Consider the following 20,297-nt stretch of genomic DNA (forward strand, 5'->3'; position numbering starts at 1 on the left):
TAATATTAAACTTAGAAATTAAATACATGTCCATATTGTATGCAGCCTAGCTGGAATTCACTAGATTAAACATACTAATTAATTTGGTCATGGTGTGTTTTGTATTCTAATTCAGAATTTATTTATGGTGCCCTCATATTCAGTTTACTGAATTTAATGACTGCACTGTTCTTAAACATATCATTAGAAACGCTAACATTTTGTATCATTAACCCTGTATCATACCACAATTAACATAAAATTATCAAAAGAATAAGTGACTATGAATTTTTAAGCCTTAAAACACTTAAAACACTTCTAAATGTAATTATAACTATTTAGTGTAATGTAAGAGTTGATATTCCATTTTCACTCTAAGATTTTTTCACTCAAGAGAGAAAATAAACGCCCAGCTTTTCTGATCACTTACTTTTAAGTTTCCTGTAGAGGACAGTCATTCATAGACATATTTCTGGGTTATTATACATTTAGATAGATCGCTACCTCTTATTGACCGCAAGAAATATGTGGAAGATGAACAGGCCACAAACAAATATTTCATTACAAGGCGAGTCTTATTTCATGGCCTAATAATACACAAATGACTTTAAAAATTCTGAAAGCTGATGAGCCTTTCCAGCCCCAGCTGGAAAGCCCTTTCCATTCCAGTCATCATTATGGACCTCAGACCCTAAGAGTTTCAGGGGTTTGTTGCCACCTCCCAACATCCTGGCCTTTGCTGAAATCACACACTTCTGAAATTCCTAGCCAAACCAATGGGGTGAAGAAAATCCTCCTATAATTTTGTATTGTAGTGCTTATTGAGTCAAACTGTACTGAATGATCAACGCACGTGCACACCCACATACACACGTATGTTTTTAAAAGCTGACAGGAAAGCTTTTCATTCCCCTGGCAGCAATTTATACCAAAATCAAATTATTACTTTTGAAGATTAGACAATAAAAAATGGGCCGGGGTGGGTGTATTGCCATTGGAAGCAGCAAAGCAAGGTATGAAAAAGAATCTTTCCTACCATCTATTCAATCTCACTCAAAGTCATCTCTTAAATCAGGCCCAAAACAAAACCGAGAAACTAAAATGCTAAATGGCTCTCTGCTGCACAGTCTTACTTTTCTAACTAATTATGGATGAAGGAAAACCAAATATGAAGACGTAACACCTCTCAGTCTGACTTAAACACAAGCTAGAACTCCCCAACACCCCCAGCTACGTTTTCACTTGTTTGGTCTAAGCTCAACCATTTGTGGAGATCCGGTATTTCTGAAGTTCCACCATTACTTTAAAAATACAACATTTCTGCCTTCCGAAATGGGAACAATAGTGAACAAGCAGCTGTTTAGAAACTTCTGTCTGAATATTAAGACTTCCATTTACTTTGCCTTTGCTGATAAAGCAAAACACAAATGTTCACAACTTGTAACCAAAAATTCAACCAGCTGATTTGTTGGAACATCAAATCTTTCTTCTGTTCCAGCTGCATGGGTTTGGAAAATGCCACCCAACCTTTTGACACTGAAATTAAGATTATTTAAGGGTGGTAGGGAAACACTAAGTACTTTATATATTTAGTAGCATGAATAAAGAATGTCTATGAAAAATTGATTTAATAACATGAATTATTTTCTGCTTTGCCAATTTCACTAACAGAATGAGGTATTTTTCTCTTAACAGAAAATAACATGAGCCATGGCACTTTTCAGGGGCATCAAAGCCTATTCAAATTAGCCATGTATTTTATAGTAGGGAAGATGAAAACTGTTCATGAGAAAATAAGACTTAAAGTGAAATGTAAATTGAGACCATTTCATGAATACTTCTTCATCTGCAAGGTAAACGACAATCTCTTCACTGAGGTGAGCAGAGCTATGCTGGTTCGCTTTAGCCGGGCATGTCCTAGCTTCACAAACATTTACGCTTCCATTCATAAAAACAAAACTACTCCTACCCAAGCTTTCTGAATGTATAGACAGTAACATAGCTGAGAGGAAAAACGTTAGCAATACAATTTAGATTTTTGCTAGACAACTGTGATACTATTCACTTTTGTAATGCTGCTCAGCACTCATTAGTCTCATTAGCATTACATCATTAGGAAAATAGATTTTTAAATAAATTAACAATTTGCTGTGACAAGTAATATCTGATATTTTTGTGTTAAAAGATTTATTATTGCTCCTGTCATTAGATTACAAACTTTTTGAGACAAGTGCCGGTCAGTTTATTTATGTGGCACTCCCAGCATAAAGTTTCCACGTGATTTCTCTAAAAAGGTCAGATAAACGTTCAAGGAATTATAATGAGAATGGATGAGGCTTTTGAAGGACGATGCAGTCTTTCATTTGCTAATTTAAAGTAACACTTATTAGCAATGATGATTTCTTCAGCCACTACACCTCACCTACTCCATGACCCAGACAAAGTGTATCCAGAGCTTCTATGACTTAGGTAGCTATTGTATTAGGTTAGAACACATGCTGATTACATTTTTTTTCCCTTTCAAAAATTCTAACATGCAGCTTTCTATTACAATTCCTGCCAAGAAATTATATTTTAATCCTTATTTCACCGATTTCACCATTGATGGAAGTTTTCTTAAGACACTAAGAACTGTCAAGTCTCAAATAAGGAAATAAGATACATTCGTTCCTTTGTATGTTGGTTTAACTGATGTAAAAAAACACTACTATAAATGTAACACAGTGTTGGAAAATAACACCAATGGCACTACAGATTTCAATACGACGTATTCCAAATTCCACATCAGCAGAGCATTTACAATAATATTTGTTGGTTTTCTGAACCTTTTTGTGTGCTGTCATAGGAAAAATTAAAGACGCACTATATGAAGAATTTTGTAAACTGTTATTTTACACTTCTATAATTCAGGTGCAAAAATATATATGTAAAGGTTAAATTTTGAATTTGAAAGATCTACAGATTATAGATTTTAGACTGTCACTATAGAAAGAAATTCTCCTTCCTTTTAAAATAAATTACTTGAAAGAGTAAGCAAAGTAGGCAAGCCTATTTTGCACTAAAAAATTCTGCAACCATTTCAGTGTTAAGTCTTATTTTAAACATTTACTAGAAGTATGTTAAAAAAAAACAAACAGGAAAGTAATAAAAAATAATTTAACATGTATTTTCTCATGTTGAAAATTGGGTTTGTTTTCTTTTATACCTGAAGGTTGTATTTGCATTCATTAAAGCCTACTGTAAAACTAAACCAAAGTTGCCGCTATAATACATAATGCATGGCTAATATATGAAAAAAGATTTTAACACAAAGAGAAACTACAGACTCCTCGTTCAGTAGTATAAAGCCACCCAGGTAATTTGCTGATTTCTATGGATTTGCAGAGTATGTTCATCAGTGCTGAATTTAGCTCAGCTCTTTCCAATCCCTAGTTTGCTGTTTTGCTTTATGTATTTCTAGGCACTAATGTTTACAGTTAACTTTTTTGCAGACACAAACACAGACATCATGTATTAACAACCTCAATCTGTTAAACAGACACAAGTTGCAAAACTTAAAATAATTAGGTCAGCTAGGCTTGTACTTGTATGTCAGATTTCAGTCTAAATTAGAAAAGCACACTCACTCCTTCGCAAGACCCACGGCATGCATTAGCACGAAACAGTTCCAGGCTAAACCTGCTTTTCTGTGTCATGCAAGCATCGCCTTTGTGTGAAAAACTATTTTACGACAGAAGTAAATATACTGTAGGATGAAACTATGTCTCATGTGGACAGACCTCCATCCAAGAAGGTAATCGGAGAGACAGGTTGTGTTGTATTCTCTATTTCATAATTTGTTTAAGAGATTATTCACTTTGTATTAATTCAGTAGTAGCTATTTCTGTTACAGTATCAAAACGAACCTGTACTGACAATGTTTCTTCCACGGCAAAAGGCTGAGCTAAGTGGTGTGGAGCACTTAGAGCCTGGGATTCATAAAGATTTTATAATTTTATTAACTCCTGATCTGCAGAAGACAGGAAATATTTTTATGCAATGCTTCAGCTGACATGTTTTGTATAGTGTTTAGATGCACACTTAAACTAAAAGACTCATGTAATTAGTTCAATATGCAAACTTAAAACTACCGACTGTAATTAGCATGTCTTGCAAGAAATACATAAATAACTACAATTTAGATTGAACCTGATAATAGACATGCACACCTAAACCATGTTAGAATTGTACTTACTATTTTCAAGTTTCTTTTTTTTTAAAAAAAAAAAAGTTTGGCCTTTTTTACTTTTTTTCCTCTCACTATTGCAAAATCAGTTTTTCCTAACTTTTGATCTGTATGCATCACACACAGCAATAGTGTGTGACTATATACTACTAGTTAAGAAGAAACAGTGGTGAAACTGAGATTAGAAGGTGTACAGATGGAATGTGCAAATATTTCAGAAGATACTGAAACAAGCAACATCCTTGCTACTTTTAAGAGACAAAAAAAAAGAATTACTATGTCTTTCATTACCTATGCAGGCAATATGCAGTAGACATTCACCTTGCTATCTGAACCTAGCCTTGTGAGTTTTAATTTCAAACACTAAAGCTATTAATCAAAATAATCTTGCAAATATGCATTGTTACAGTACATAGTGATGCACAAAGAGACTATCCGTGCACTCTACCAGACAGTCCGTGCAGACCAATACCATAGTGTAAGGAACACCATGCAATACAGGTATAGGCTTGTCCAGTTTGGTTGTTTGATTTTGTTTTGTTTTTCATAAAAGCATATCATTTTTTTTCCCCCCTAACTACTCTGCTGAGCTTCAGTCAGACCACAGAAAGGGCACCTGAGCAGCCTGACCCTGTACTCAAACTCTTGGAAGCCGCCGTAACACTTGTTTTGAAATACAATCACCTCTGGAGATGGAACAGGCTTGCTATCAATCACTAACAAGTTAATTCCACATAATAAGGCAGGTTTGGATGCAGACTGATACATTGTGAAATGCTGTATTTAAAATTGATTAGAACAGCACTCAAAATGAATGCAGCCCTCCAAACCGCTTCTTTGCTCAGAAACATTAATCTCAATTATAAGGAGAGCTTCATAATGGTAATGCTTGGTATGAAAAAAGTATGAAATAAATCAGGTTTTATAAGACACAGCAATTAATCAGTTTTAGAACTAAGAAAAGGAAAGGTTGTTAAAGCAGCACATTTTTACAACAGTACTCTTAAAGCCTCTGTAACCTCAAAAGACAGTAAATATTTAGGGGTTTGTTTCATTTTAATTGCTCAGCTGATAGGGTGGATACTTTCCCTAACTTTAGATTTCTGATACACTTTACTGCAAGATAAAACTCTTTGCAAATAATACTACACTATTACAAAGCTAAAGCATTTACTTTAAGATGACGAGATATTCTTCAGCCTGTGAAGAAGAAACACATGCAAGCATCCTGAAAGAACTTATTTAACCAGTTAGTCTGGGAAGAAAAATTTATTTCACCAAACGGAAGTCTTTATAATAACATATTAAATTATTTCGGGATTTTTTTTTCGTGTGTGTGTGCAGTTGATACTGCACAAACTTGCAGGAGCTAAAGTCACATTATTGCTACATTTGCCAAAACAGTAAGCCTAATGAGTTTACATGCATCCATTTAATAGAATAGATTAGATAGTAAACCTACTCTTAAGAAACAATCATAATATTATATGCGTAGGTTAATCCATTCAACAGTCTGCAATATGTAGTACCACAGTTCAGATCTGACTCTAAAACTTACACAAGTGCAACACACTTGCGTAAGACTTTGAAAAAATATTTTAAGATTTCTCTTCAAAAACTTTGTATTTTCTTTTGTACACTGCCAGAGAGATGAGTTTTCTGTAAGAGAAATGCAGCATTCAGTACAATAAATGCAGTATGACTATAAAATTAAAAGTAGATCTGACCTAAAGCTTTAGCATAAGTCTTTGGTATTTTCTTTTAAGTCTATATAGGACAATGACCCTCCACAAACAGCATCCGATCCTCCAAGTCGCTGAGCGCTCTCAGTTTGTACTGGGCCTAATCCAAAACTGATGCAAGTCAGTGCGAGTTTCTGCATCAACCTACATGATATGCATCAGTCTGCATAAGGCTCACTGATTTCAGCTGGAGTTAGGGGTACTCGGGATCTCACTAAGGCAAGCCTAGAATCTGTTAGTTGATGGGGCCAGGAGATGACAAAAACATACTTTAATGTTAATTATTATTTCATTTGTGATATTTTATGGGGCTCGTATCAAATAGTTGCCTATTTAAAGCAGCTATTGTGGATTGATTTGCAACTTTAAATCTAGTTTCTACTATTAAATCCTTTTTCCCTTTTCCATTTGAGGAGAGAATAATTACTCCTGGCTCAGAGATTTGACTCAAGTACCAGTCTTAACTTGCTAAATGGATTGTGAATGCTATTCTGAGGGTTTTTTTTTTCCTCCAATAAATATCAAACAAAAGAATCTTCTTAACATGGTCAAGTATCTCTTCTGCCAAACAATATCTTCCATCTCAGTGTTCACTCATGTAAACTCGTTTCACTTTTTAATCTGATGTATACACCTAATACTTCAGTACTGTTGGCTGCTTCTTCTCCCTTAATCTACCAGACCACTGAAAATAACCCCACAAACTCATAATGGCCATAGTAGGAATTGTAAAATAGTGTGATTTTTCTGAACCTATTTTCCCAAAATTTAAGTGACATTTTTCAGATTTATTCATACCCATATAGTGCCCATTCTTCCTAACCATTCCTACATTACATGAAATACACTTTATGAAGATCATTCCTTACATACAATACTAACCAACTGCCTAGATATGAGTGCATTCATAATTCTGAATAGCACTTGGATTATTTTAGAAGGGAAGAGCAGTTGTGTTTTTCATCAGAGAGTGTCTTTAAGTCCTTTACAATTAACTCTTCTATAAGATAACTGACCACAGATAAACAATGTTCATACGTCAATATGCTCTTTACTAGACTGAGTTTTAGGATCCACAGAATTTTACTATAGCTCATCAGCAAAATGATGCAAAATATTTTGCATCAGGGAACAGCCAAATAAAACCAAACAAGAATCCAATTAAGAAGGCTTGAGGTAAAGGACACATGGTATTTAGAAAGTACAAAAATAAAACTGCTAAAGTTTTCTTTTAAAAAGGTATTTTAAACCCACAACTTTAGATGAGCCTAGAACTACGTGATACCCAGTAGAAATAGCTCCTATTAAAAAAAACTTTTAACAGCGTGAGCACAGAAAGATGTCTTTCTGCGTATTTTAACTTATTATTTTTCTTGAAGGCAACTTAACAACGTAAAACTTTCAAGCTCACGGAACAATGGACCTGCTTCCTACATCCACGCGAAGAAAAAAACCCACCAGAAATATCTGTAATTTCACGAGGGAAAATTCTCTCCCCAGCACCACACCGACACGCAGCTGCTTTTGGTCACCATGTGTTTTCGCTGCAGAGCGACACTGTTTTCCGTACGATTTATCGAACAAATCACTGAGGATGCTCTCCCTGATGGCTACAAGCCCTCCTCCTCCCGCAGCAGAGCCCCGGCAGCACCTCCCGAGCCCCGCGCCACCCGGGAGGGTCCGGCACCGCCCGCTCCCGTTTGACAAACGCCGCCCGAGGACGCGACCCACCGCCGAGCCCGGGTAGAGCCAACCAACTTCCCAATCCACCCTGAAACTTACAGGGGACGCGCTTTTCGCGCCTCCAGACTGAAAACTACGGGCACTGCCATTCATTCTCCCCGAGAGCGATGGAACCCGGCTCGGGGTGGAAGCGCGGGCAGCGAGACGCGGGGCCAGCGGAGCGCCCCCCCTCCTCGCCCTTGCATCTCCAGGGATGCGCGGCGCAACCCCTGCGCGCAATTTTCCGCCCCGCCCCGCGGAGTTCGCAGCTCGAGTAGCGCCCGTAGCTCCCCTACCTGGCGCCGGCAGCCGGGGGGAGAAGCACAGAAGGTCTGGCAAAGGCGAGAGGAAGGGCAGCGGCTCCCGGAGCGCGGCGCTCCCCACCAACCTCGCCGCCTCCGCGCCCCGGCGGCAGCGCGGGGGAGAGCGGCGCACGCCCGCACTTTGTCAGGCCGGGCGGGCGGGAGCGGAGGGCGGGAGGGAGGGAGGGCCGGCTCGGGGGGAAGGGCCACGGCTTTCTGCCCGCGCCCCCCCCCGCCGCGGAAGGCTTACGCGCCCCGCGGAGTTCACTTTCTCCTCCTCCTCCTCCTCCTTCCCCCCCGCCGCCGGGGCGGGCAGGGAGTTTGGCCGCTCTTCTTGCGGGAGGGGAGGGCGAAGCGATGCGCGCAGCGACGGGCGGGCGGGGGAGGAGCGCGGGGAGGAGCTGCCGCCGGCCCCGGAGCGCAGGGGATGCGGGACGGGACCCGCCGGGATGCGCATCCTTCGCCCCCTGCCTCCCCCCTTCCCCCGGCGGCTCCCACGCTGTGCCCAATCAGTGCCTCCGCGGCGGCGGCGGTGATTCGGGGTCATCCGCGAGCAGCACTTCAGGCTGATGAATGGCTCTTCGCAGCTTTTCTGCCCTGATGAAGGTGTCTGTGTGCTCCTGATTGCAAACACTAATGAACTTAACACGGCTTCATTACGCATTCACTCTGCCGGGCGCAGGCAGAAAGCCTTCGTCCGCCGTATTTTGTTCTTGTTTCTCCCACGGGGACCTGTTTATTTTTATGAGAGGAGGGGAAGAATTTGGGGGAATGCCCCGCGTCTCCCTGCGGCGCGGAGCGGGGCTGGTGCCGTGGCCGAGGCTCCTCGCCCGCTGCCGGAGCTCCCCGGCCCCGCAGCCCCTCGCCCGGGCGCCCCATCCGCAGCCCCCCCGCAGCCCGGCGATTTTCGGAGTTAGGCGGGAGCCGGTGCTGAGTTGACCTGATTACGGCTCGAGCATCCGCTTTTCAAGCCGTTTCTCCCTCGCGTACAAAGGCGCTTCGGTTTATTTTTCTCCCTGACTCCTCAGCATCTCCTCGGCTCAAAGTAGTAGCTGTAACTTTTCACACGCTGAGATGTTACCTATCTATCTATCTAGGGCCGCTTTCTTTTTTTTTTATTCCTTTATCCTTTCCTTTAAAACTCAAAGGCGTTTCACACACACACGAGATGCGAAACACTCGGGGAAGTTGGATAGAGGAGCAGCTTTGAGCGTGTAGCCAGCTACCCGCTGGAGTACTTTGATTTTGCAAACTTCAATTTCTCTGCCGCATCTCCGACTCTGTCATGAAAGAGGTGCGGCTATGTCATCTGAAACGCTCCCAAGGAAAATTCCTATATTCCTCTGACCCGAAATCACTGGAAATACCTCCGAACCACAGAAATGTTACCGCAGATGTTACCAACGAGCATCGCTCGGGGTGTATCCGTGCTCAGTCCAGCAGTTCTAACTCATGTGTTTTACCCCTGTGTTTTCCATCGTATTTATACTTTGCTGGGCTCGACCTGCCAGGAGAGGCACCTGGCTATTTAAACTGATTCGACAGTGCTGAGATCAGCATTGAAGAATCGCAGAAAATACTGCGCGCACGCACAGACAGACACACAGATCGGCAGCATCACAAAGCACTGTTGTGCAGCAAGTGTAACACAGAACCACAAAGGTTTCAGGCATTTTAAGTGGGCAGCCAATGTGTAATTCACAGTACTGAACGTACAGAAAACAAACCAGGTATTTTATAACGGAAATGATTTGTTTTGAACCTTAGGAAAGATGTAATATTACTAATCATCTACTTTTAATTACAGGTTTGGGAAAGTTCTTTTGAAGATACCCAAACTAAACCAATGGGATGGAAATGAATAATCTACACTGACTTTGGGTGTGACTCTGACGTGGTGGGATTTAATTTTAAAAGGCAGGAGTCACAGAGACCTCACTAAAGAGAGATCTGGGCAGGTAAGTGCCCAGGTGGTACAGGTAGAAGTGGAATCGTCACGACCTTGTCTTTCAAATGGAATATCTCACAAAGGATTTAGTCTTTGTAAGAAAGCACTCAAAGTGTGAAAGGGTAAAATGCACAAAATTCTTTGTTACAAAACATACATAAATAGAAAAGCATGAATAATCTCAACCCTGAACTTACGCCCAATGCTGTAATTGTTGCATAGTATATAAAATAGCATTTCTGCCACACCAAAAGCAAATCTTGTAGAGTCAGGGCTTTACACATGGCTTTCTTCTTCTTCTTGGCTAACAGTCCTCTAACACAAAATTAGAAATTGTATTTTGCAAGTGCAAACATATGAAGTGGTATATTTTTTGCACAACAATTTGTATTACCATAAATCATTCCAGTCAACTAGTACTAACCTGAACTTTTTATCACCTCCGAACGTGAATTAAGATGCTCCTTTATCATAAATAAAAAGGTTATATAATTTCTTCCCTATGCAAAGCCCACCAGATATACAACAAACGTCAACTACTTACTAATACGCGTTTGAAGTGCAGTGTAAGTTATTTTGGTGCTCTTAACTTGAACATAACTGAAGCAGCATTACTAGGCTTACTGAAGTTTAATTAAATTTCAGCCTTCAGAGTTTAAACTAATTTGAAAGGTGTGCAGTCACATTTGTGTTTGAGCTTTGTAGGAAAGTATCTTCCCCATGTCAACTATTAAATATGACTAAACACTCTAAAGTCACAGTCCACCCCTTTCTTACTCTTTTGGATTGCCAATAAGCTTCCTGGTTAAGGAGAGAAATAACAAAAGGATATGCATTCCTTATTGACTTAAAGAGAATTTTTTTTATGTGATTATCAATAAATCTTTTTGGACGGTAGGTGTTAGTGAAAGAAGAGAGCAGGACGTTCTCTCCTGCAAGGTATACTGGCTCCTGCACTAAAATACCAGTAACACCAAAAGATGAGACAAATTCAAGACTTTGTCACGTTCTTTCTAAACTTCTTAAACTGCCCCTAATGTGTCCTTTCGTACCTGAACGCTAACTCGGGCTTCGCCAAGTTTATCAGCACTTTCTGCTCACAGAACTCCCCACTCTTTAGGACAGTGGCGTGTCTGAAACTAACAGGTCTCCAAATCTCTGCGTTGTCACCGCTCTGTGATTTACAGGTCACGGAGGAAGAAATTGTTTCTAACCACCCATTTTCTTTCGGGGCAAGCGGCAAGGTGCGGTTTAGCGCAGAGAGGCAGGGATTGCCTCTACGTGATGGAAACAATTAGCAACATTGCCGTGCGTTAGGATATTTCATAATCACAGTCCTAATTAAAAAAAAAGAAAGAAGTGCTCCTTTTGACTCTTCCATCAATCTTGCTGGCTGAGCCTAACATGGCAGCGACTATTCCCATTTGTTCTCCACTCGATGAGCTGCACGGCTCCCGTTCCCGTGCAGGGACCGAGCTGGCAGCTCACTTGGGAGAAGGCGGCGGAGTTGTTCGACTTCTCTCGCGGCCCCCGGGAAGCGGCGCAGCCCCCGCAGCGCCGAGAGCGAGGAGGTGCCTGCACCGGGTCAGAAGGTGACGAGCCGGCCGTGACCCGCTCTGCCCCTGGCGGAAAGCATCATCCCACCCCGATGCTTTGGGGAAGGTTTGGGGAAAAAGAGACCCGCAGCGCCTCTCGGCCGAGCGGGGGGAACCCCAGCCGCCCCCGGGCGCCAGGGATGCGCCGAGGATGGAGGAGGAGAGCTCGGGGGATGTATCCAGCTCCGGTGGGAACAGCCCGTGGAAACAGAAGCTTTTTTGCTCCAATGCCACAAGTAGATCGAGAAAGGTTCTTTCCCCGAGTGCTGGATCGTGGTAAAATTGTAAACCGAATCTTATAATCTGATCACTGACAAAGCCATAAAATTAAATAGCTGTCTGCGGAGGGAAATATGTCTTAATTACCTTAATTAAAGCAAGATAGGGCCTTACACACATTCATTTTGAAGCCACTAAATGTACTGATTATCATACAAATCAACCTTTAAATGGGGGTCATGCTTTTCCACTACATTAGTTTGTGTTCCACTGCATAAAACAAAGCTATATGGGAAGCTGACCTCTGGTGAAAATGATGCACTTCAGCCGCACACGACCGCTGACCCTCTTCCTTGGGTTCTTAGGAAAGAACCTGAAGGAGTTTGCATATGATTTGGCATACAAAAATGCCTTTCATATAGAGTTAATACTGCATCAGGAACTACTGACTGAGCTAAACTTTATGGCCTTAAAATCAAGCATAGAGTCATTTTAATCACCTTGTGTTCATAAGTAGGAGCCATCACAAAACACCGTTATGCCAGCACTGGGAATTAGTACCTGACACCATGAAAAATTTAAGATTTATGCTTGCTGCTGTAACATTTTCCCAGCAAACTCTAGCTGGGGGTAACTATCCATACTTCCCATTAACAGGAAGAATGCAGACCGTTTCCAGTGATCCAGAAGTCAATATACAGATCTCATATGTGCACACAGAAGTTTACATAAGATAGTCACACTTATTCAGAATTTATTGTTTTGACATGAAGAAAAAGGCCTTGTTTTAAATAAGCTTCATACCCATGATTAACTTTTCTTTCCTTCATAGGATTCTGGCTGAAAGATTTATGGAAGAAAAATCATTATAAGAAATGTCACCAATTAACTGTTCAAATAAAGGAAATCTACAGAAAAGATTGTTTGAAGAAAGGAAAAGGATAAGCACGTGGAATGAAGGAAAAAGAAACTAACTATGCTTTTCTGTTTGTTGCTTTCCTTTTTCCTTCTCCCCTGCCATACACTCCTCCTAGCAGAAGACATCACTAATAAAAGCAGTCTGGGAAACACACCTCTCTAACTAAAAGCTTTGATGAGAGACAATGATCTCTTGCTTTATTTTGATAATTTGGATGTTAATTGTTCTGTCTGACGTGCCTAAACAGAGATTTTATTAAAATATTACTGGTTTAAAAATTTTCTTAGACTGATGGCAGTAAAATATGTTGTATTCAAGATGACTGCTTTCATTTCTGGAAGACAAGAGTTCAGGCTGTAGAGTGGTAACAATCTGTGTTTGTTCCTGTCTGCTCAGGAGAACTGTTTCTAATTGATCTGGCATGGAATTTAGTTGGAAATGTGTATGTTGCAACCTAAGCACAGTCCCTGTATGCTTTGTAAAGTGATCACCATATGGGCCTTATTTGAAACATTTGAAGGTTTTAGCCATTAACCTTGTTTAAATCGAGCTGTAAATTCAGCTCTCTGAGCTGAAAAATATATATTAGTGGGTGTGGATGTATATGCGTATCTATCTCTATATGAACATACATGTGTGTATATATGTGTCAATATAGATATACATACACACATATGCACAAACACGCTTCTACAGACATGAATACACACTGATCATTGTCAGGTATCATGAACAAATATTTGCATATTATTACCAACTAATAAAAGTACTAGTTACATTTTAGACAATCTGCTGGGTGAAAATTAAATGTGGATCTAAAGAGGAATTTAGTGGTATTACAAAGACATTTTCAGCAAATGCCATTTTAATATTTGAGGGTATTTTTATATTTTTCACAGAGAAAATACACTTATGTCTATTTCCGCATATCGGAATATTTTTTAAGCACTCTCCTGATGTCATGGAGATTTAATTAGGAAAGCCCAGATAAACTAACAGCAAAGACGTCTGAAGTTTCACCACAGAAAACTTTTTAGGAGATAATAGTTAACTGTGATTCTTTCAATTGTAGGGCCAATTATCAATTTTTAACCCTCAAAACTCTTAAAAGCGATTTCTTGTTCTGAATGTAAAAAGAACGGCTGGGCTTTGTTGCAGGTAATAGTGCTAAGTTATGAATGCTGATGGTTTTCTTGTATAGCCTTAAATTACATTGAAAAAGATACAGTTTCTTTAATTAAAAAAGCTGCACTGAACTAATCCCTCTAGCTGAAAAAAGAAAAGTTTTAAGCAATCTCTTTCTGCTCTGGGAGAGAAAAGCAGACAATACCATAACAGATCAGAAACATAAGCTATAGTGTGCAGCCAGGAGCACAGCAGGGAACTGAATACTGCTCCGACTGTGTCATTTTTTAATCCCCCATCCCAGTTTTCCCCGTCTGACCTCATGCTGAGATGAAGTTATCACAGAAGACAGCTTTACTCTCACCAATGAATCCAACCCTGGATCTGTATTATCCTCAGCAGATCAAAACACCGCTTTCATCAAACAGCATTATCTGCATAAAAGGCATGCAATTGCCCGATAATTTCACCCAAACTATGCTATTCATTTAAAGGACAAGAAGAGAAATGTAATTCATTCCTTTTTTTCCCCCTGGAAAAGCTAACTTACACTTCACTCATGGGAACTTTTCTTTTTTTAACACAAGATCTCAAGAAGAGGTCCATTAAAAGTTTCCCCCTGGTTTACAATTAATTGTTAGAGTACCTCTGTGCCACTTGAGTGACATAAGTGTAGCTATGCAGAAAACTGGCAGGGAGAATTCACAAAGCTTGCTGTAGCCATGATACTGATTCCATTAGCCATGGTTCTGCTAACCCTAATAATCAAATAATATATGGCATAATTGCAGCAGCCTAGAAATAAATAGTAGCTGAAGATATTTACAGAAAAGTTTGGTGATACAATCTTCTGTACGAATAGAAATTTTAGATCCAATCGCTTTCTCCTAGAGAAGCTGCATCACAAGAACCTGAAATATCTCATTAAAAGTATGTTGTTTATAAAAAAACACGCACATATATTTAAAAACTTATGTTGGTGCCTTGTCTTCCAGAAAAGGAAAGTGCACGATGCTGTGGCTCATTGGTTTTATTGACATACGCTACAAACAGTAAAGCCATGATGGAGGTGGGCAGATTGCTCCGAACAAGTGCCTTTACAACAACTATTGTATTTGGACTATTCCACACACTACACAGAAAATCGTTGAACTATTCTTGGTATTCCTTTGCTTGCAAAGAGCTTATGCATATCTCATGTTTCTTTCATAGAAAAATTATAAATAACATTTTAAACTTGATTTGTTGATGCTTGTATGAGAAAATAAGGATTATTTTGTGCTAGGGTCTTATGCTTCCAAAGTCATTGGTAAGAGATGTTCTTTGTTTTCTGACTGGCAGTGTAGATGTTCAGCACCAGAAACAAGCACTGATTTGTATCTGGCAGAAGGAACTCACCCTGCTCACCCTTTCTTTTTTTAATACTTTTAATACAAAGGATTTGGTGTGTTGTGGGGCTGCAAATGCTAAACCAAGTGCTTGTCCTGGCCTAAATACAGCCTCTTCTACACCATACTATGCCTGTTACTTTTTTTTAAGACCCATATACAGGTACTGTTCTCTATTCAGAGCATAAAACTTTTTTGTTTTTTTTTCCCAGGATGTCTTTGACACTTTTTAAAACATTAGTTCTTTGGAGTGGCTCAGAGGTTAGGAATCACAGGATTTGCCTCAGAAGAGCTGGATTAGTGAGCCTAACAGAGGCGCACCACACATTAACAACCTCTCTGTGTACACAGAAATGCTATGGAACTTCAGATTATAAAGAAAAAAAATATCAGTTTAGTCTACAACTTTCTTGGGTCTTCCTAGCCTCAAGATAGAACTGGTTTTCCCCATTTTCACAAAAGCTTTGGATGCTTCAGTGCTTCTTTATACAATTTAAATATATAAATATATATATATTCACTTTCCCTATCAAATGATATTTTTTAATGGAAACACTTTTCTATCAAAACTGGTAGAGGGTCCTGATGAAGGAACCCTGTGTCTGAAAGCTTGTGTCCTTTTACCAACTACATCAACAAATTAGAGAAAATAACTGTTTTTTACAGTTCTTGCTTCTCATATACTCTCAGAATATCTCACTTATAGCAATATAAATAGTGCAGTATTTTTGAAGAACAACGTATATAAGTCCAGTTGAGTTTGGACTTGTGTTCCTAAAAATTATTTGAACTGTGTTTGTAGGGTTTATCATGTATTTCCACGGCAATAGAATGTAACTTCTTAGTGATCTTTTTAATTATTTTTTTCTGTTACTGTTGAAATTGGATATACTGCTAGGCATTCAAACCACAAGTCTTGTGTGAAACAAACAGCATGAGCTGAAAACACTAGTTTCCCATACTGGTATGGTACAGTGGTATGTATGTTGGTATAATCACATGTGGAGCCCCATATGCTGTTAACAACCTAGGAGTCCTCTTTCTGTTTATGAAAAGCGGGGCAATCTGATGATGAGGGAACCCAGGAAGAATAAAGGTGCTAGTCGGAAAATATGGAGCTGTATGCTCTCCTTCTTGAGGGCTACTTCTTAGCTACTATTTTGTGGAGCAACAAGACAGACAAAGAGTAGGCCAGCTCTACAACTACACCATTGTCCAGGTATCAGGTATGAAGATGAAAGAATATGGTAACTCTGGTAGTTTACTAGGTAGAGATTTTTTTCACTCCTTCCATCTGCTGCCAGACTGGTCATACTATGGCAACTATAATCAAGAGTTCTGTTATTATGCAGGCATGTTAACTGCATCACAACCTATCTGTGTTACCTTTTAGAAAGGTATAAGATGTATAATACAGAAAACCAACCCTCTCTAGAGAGATTTCCATTTAGGAAAACCAAGGAAGTGACACAAAAAAACAAGCATTCATATATACTGACAAAGCAATCAGAAACTTCACCACAGCTGCTAATATTGATGCTCTTTGCATCAGCTTTGCTAGACCAGAATTCAATTTTTTCACTTAACATTTATACCATTTCACAATATACAAATTATGCTCATTCTGGATTTCCAAATCTTTTCTGTCCAGGGATTTTTATTTTTCTGGTTTGACGAAAGTTCACAACACATTAAAGAGAGATATTTATATTTTTTTACACTTAAATAAATTTAATTGAATATATAGAGTTCTTAAATCACTAGAAACTAAATATGGAAAACTCCAAACGTCTTCAGTTAAAATTATACACAAAAAGAATTGTCTGCCAGATAATTCTGTCCTCAAACAGCAGTTCTGAACAGAATTGATTTCAGTCACTTAGTGTGACCTAAATTTGGATTCTATGATATTCATCTTGTATTCAGAACAATGTGACTCCCGTATGTGCCTGCAGAGACACAGCAGCTTGAGTGGGACTCTGTACTCTTTTATACATCTCACCTCAGCATTGGAGAACCACCAACAGTGGAGACAGCTTTGGCACTGAGACTGCTGTAGCCCCATCAGAAAGGCTTTCAGCCTTTCTGTTTATGTTTTCTTCCAGTTGTCTATGAAACACTATATTAGTATATTAGTCAAGGGGATGTTGAAACACCCGTAGCTTCTGGATGCATGAGTTCTTTCTATTCTTTATTTTCAGGAATTTAAATATAGAAAAATGAAATAGAATGGAGGATCAGAACCAAAATAAAATCACTTTTGCTTTCATTACTTTCACATTTTAATCCTCAGCTACTGCCGTATCAGTGCAACATTTGCCTTGCTGATTTCATGGCAGTGTAATTGCACACAGCATGTCCGATTGTGCATTAATTCTCCTGAATTGCATTGGATCAAGACTAGATCTGAGTGTATTCATCAAAGTTTTCAATAGAAGATGAATAATGGTAGGATTTTCTAAAAGCTAAATTTGTCATCAGACCACTGAATACTTGTGATGTGTTGATGATATCATAGCAAGTCCCTGGATTCAGACAAAAGGGTGGAATCCTAAAAATTTTAAATCCCAATTCAGCACTAATGCAAGTTCTAACATTTGCTGACTCAGAGAAAAGCTGTCCCATTATTTTCGGAGCAGGACTCGGAACAAGGCAAAATGGAAAAAGAAATAATTCTAACCAGCTTTAGTTTACCACAGAAGTCTTTTTTGGAAGCTTTCTAAAGCACAGAGCTACAGCTTCTCTTTCTGAAACATTTGGCGTTAGAAGAAAACTAGTGAAACCCTTTGTATATGTATACTGTAAAAATACAGCTTTTCCGGTTTTACTCTTATCATAAAGAAATGGAAAATCATAAAGAAGCAGCAGCAGAAATCTATAGTTCATGTGCTGGCAAAACTAGAACTCCGCATTTGTATTTTTCCATTACAAAATAAATAGTTCTCAAAATAATCTCAGAACAATAAACTCTTAATGTCTGTGAGAAGGAATTCTATCGCAGAAAGTAGAAGAATAGCCAAAGAAATCTATTGATTCAGTTTTACGTGGCTTATAACCTTCCTGAGCATTCCTGCAGAGCCTGTATTTGTACAGCCTGACACTTTGGCTGTTCCAGGCACTGTGGCAATAGCACTTTCTTCCTCTGGCAGCCTCCTCTCCACTATCGAACTTAAGCTACTCATCTTCATTTTAAGGATTCTCCCATTGCCCTTTCCCATCCTGCCAGTCATCGCTTTCTTACTGTCAAGAGCTCAACACCCATGTCAGCTTGGCATATGATGCCAGCTGCTATTGCCAACTTCTAAAGTTTGAAATGCATCTCTGATTTTTTTTTTTTCCACAATTCCTCTCACATTTGGGAGAAATTCTTTGTAAAACCCACAAAGCTAGCTATCTCACTTGTTTTCTAACTGCTTCTTAGAGATTTTCTTTCCCGTGATACCTTTGAAAAGGTTGGACAGTATTTGCAATTGTGCTGACCTATACTCCTGGTGCTGCCGTGCACTGCCATTAGCTGCATGGCCTTGTTGTTTTTGTTTTATGCTTAGATAGTAAGTTCTCTGAAAGCAGGAAAAGTCTTTCCGTTTATGCTGTGTCTAATGCAGCATGTCTGAGAGCTCTTGCAGCCTGAGTGCTCGTTGAAGCCACGGCAATACAAATAAGTAACAACATCGGCAATAATCAAATTCACACACCACTTCCTTCGGTAATTTGATAATAGGTTCGATGCGTATGCTGATAATATTCCTCATTTTTCTATGTATTCTATATGTGTAAGTACAACTTTGGCTTAAAGAGATGCATCTGCATGTGTTAATCCTCATGCAAATATCAAACTGTTTTAACATGTATATTTATCATTATACATTAAAATAAGAAGTGACGTATAAAAAGCAATGAGGTTGCTACATCAAGCAATAAAAAAATCAGCCAATGCCATCAATAATCAAGGCTGCCTGTGTAACTGTAATTCAGTATCTTGCTTTTAGATGCAAGGATATCCTGTTTAATGATCAAATAATTTTTGTAAAGGCCAGCCCTATTTAGAGGAAGGGTAGGTTGTTCTGTGGTACTGAGGGCATGACTTTTTGGTACTTTACACTGGAAAGAAACCTATTGGGGACCAGAATTAAAGCTCTAGAATCATCTGACTAGTCTAGAAGTTTTGGCTGCCTACTCTGGAATACACAAGGAGGCTGAAGACAAAGAGCATTGCACTACGTAGCATTGTAAACATATCTAAAGAACACCTCACTTTAGAAGTAGAGCCAATTGTGAACATTTAGGCTTGAGAGAGTTGCCCAAGATCATATAAAAAAATCCATAGCAAAAGCAAACTGATTGCTTGGTTCCTCAGGTGAAATGTAATGTTCCTTAACCAGAAATAACCTTTTGCCTTGCAATCTATCACAAATGTATTCATATTTTTCAACTAAAGAAGAAAATGATTCAAGGAAAGGCCATTCAGTATAGACTGGTGATTCATTTCTACAGGAGAGAGAGTCTGTGCATTAAGCAATCATTTAATTAAAACAGGTAACACCACCACAGAAATAATATTTCACAGTCACCACATCTTTTGATACTTCCTTACTAGCAGAATACAGTTTTGCAAACATTGATATTAATTTAGTTACTTCTGTTAGCTTCTAAGCAAACCCTAATGAAAACAAAAAGTGTATTCTATGGACAAACATTAGCTTTCATGGTAAGTACTCAGAAATTTTACCCTTTGCTTTATCCAATAAATCTTTTATCAACTAATACATTTGTATGATTGGTAGCTAGTTTCTGTGTAGACTAAGTGAAGAGAAAATAACTCTATTCTTTTTCTATTCGGTTTCAGTCAACAGTTTATTTTAAGTGAAAATTATATCAAATATTAGTTTTTTTTAAATATGTTTCTTGGGGGGGAGGGAGGAGGACTAACCTGAAAGCAAAATATCAAATGAAGTTAAATAACTGTACATGAAGGAAGACTTTTCATTTTTTACTTTTTGCATTAGCAAAGTGATTTCCATTCCCCTTTCTCAGTCACTTCAAACCTGTCCTTTGTTCTGTTTTAGTTCTACTTGAAACAGTTCTCTCCTCCTCTTTATTTTTTTCTGTTTGTACATTAGACTAAATCAGTGA

At 39.1% G+C, this 20,297-nt stretch overlaps 1 protein-coding gene across 19 annotated transcripts in view; it reads right to left on the reverse strand.

Moving 5' to 3' along the window:
• Nucleotides 1-20,297, reverse strand: part of TENM3 (teneurin transmembrane protein 3) — a 1,341,795-nt gene that overhangs the window by 415,142 nt on the left and 906,356 nt on the right. The window contains exon 1 of one of the 19 annotated variants that reach the window (XM_054065058.1): nucleotides 7,965-8,109. The exons of the other annotated variants lie outside the window; for them this stretch is intronic. The gene's annotated coding sequence lies outside the window, so the exon portion shown is untranslated. Of the gene's footprint in view, nucleotides 1-7,964; nucleotides 8,110-20,297 lie in introns of those variants that run through there. 19 annotated transcript variants of the gene reach the window in all.

The sequence above is a fragment of the Cuculus canorus genome, chromosome 4 (assembly GCF_017976375.1).
Source record: "Cuculus canorus isolate bCucCan1 chromosome 4, bCucCan1.pri, whole genome shotgun sequence".
Lineage (NCBI taxonomy): Eukaryota > Metazoa > Chordata > Aves > Cuculiformes > Cuculidae > Cuculus > Cuculus canorus.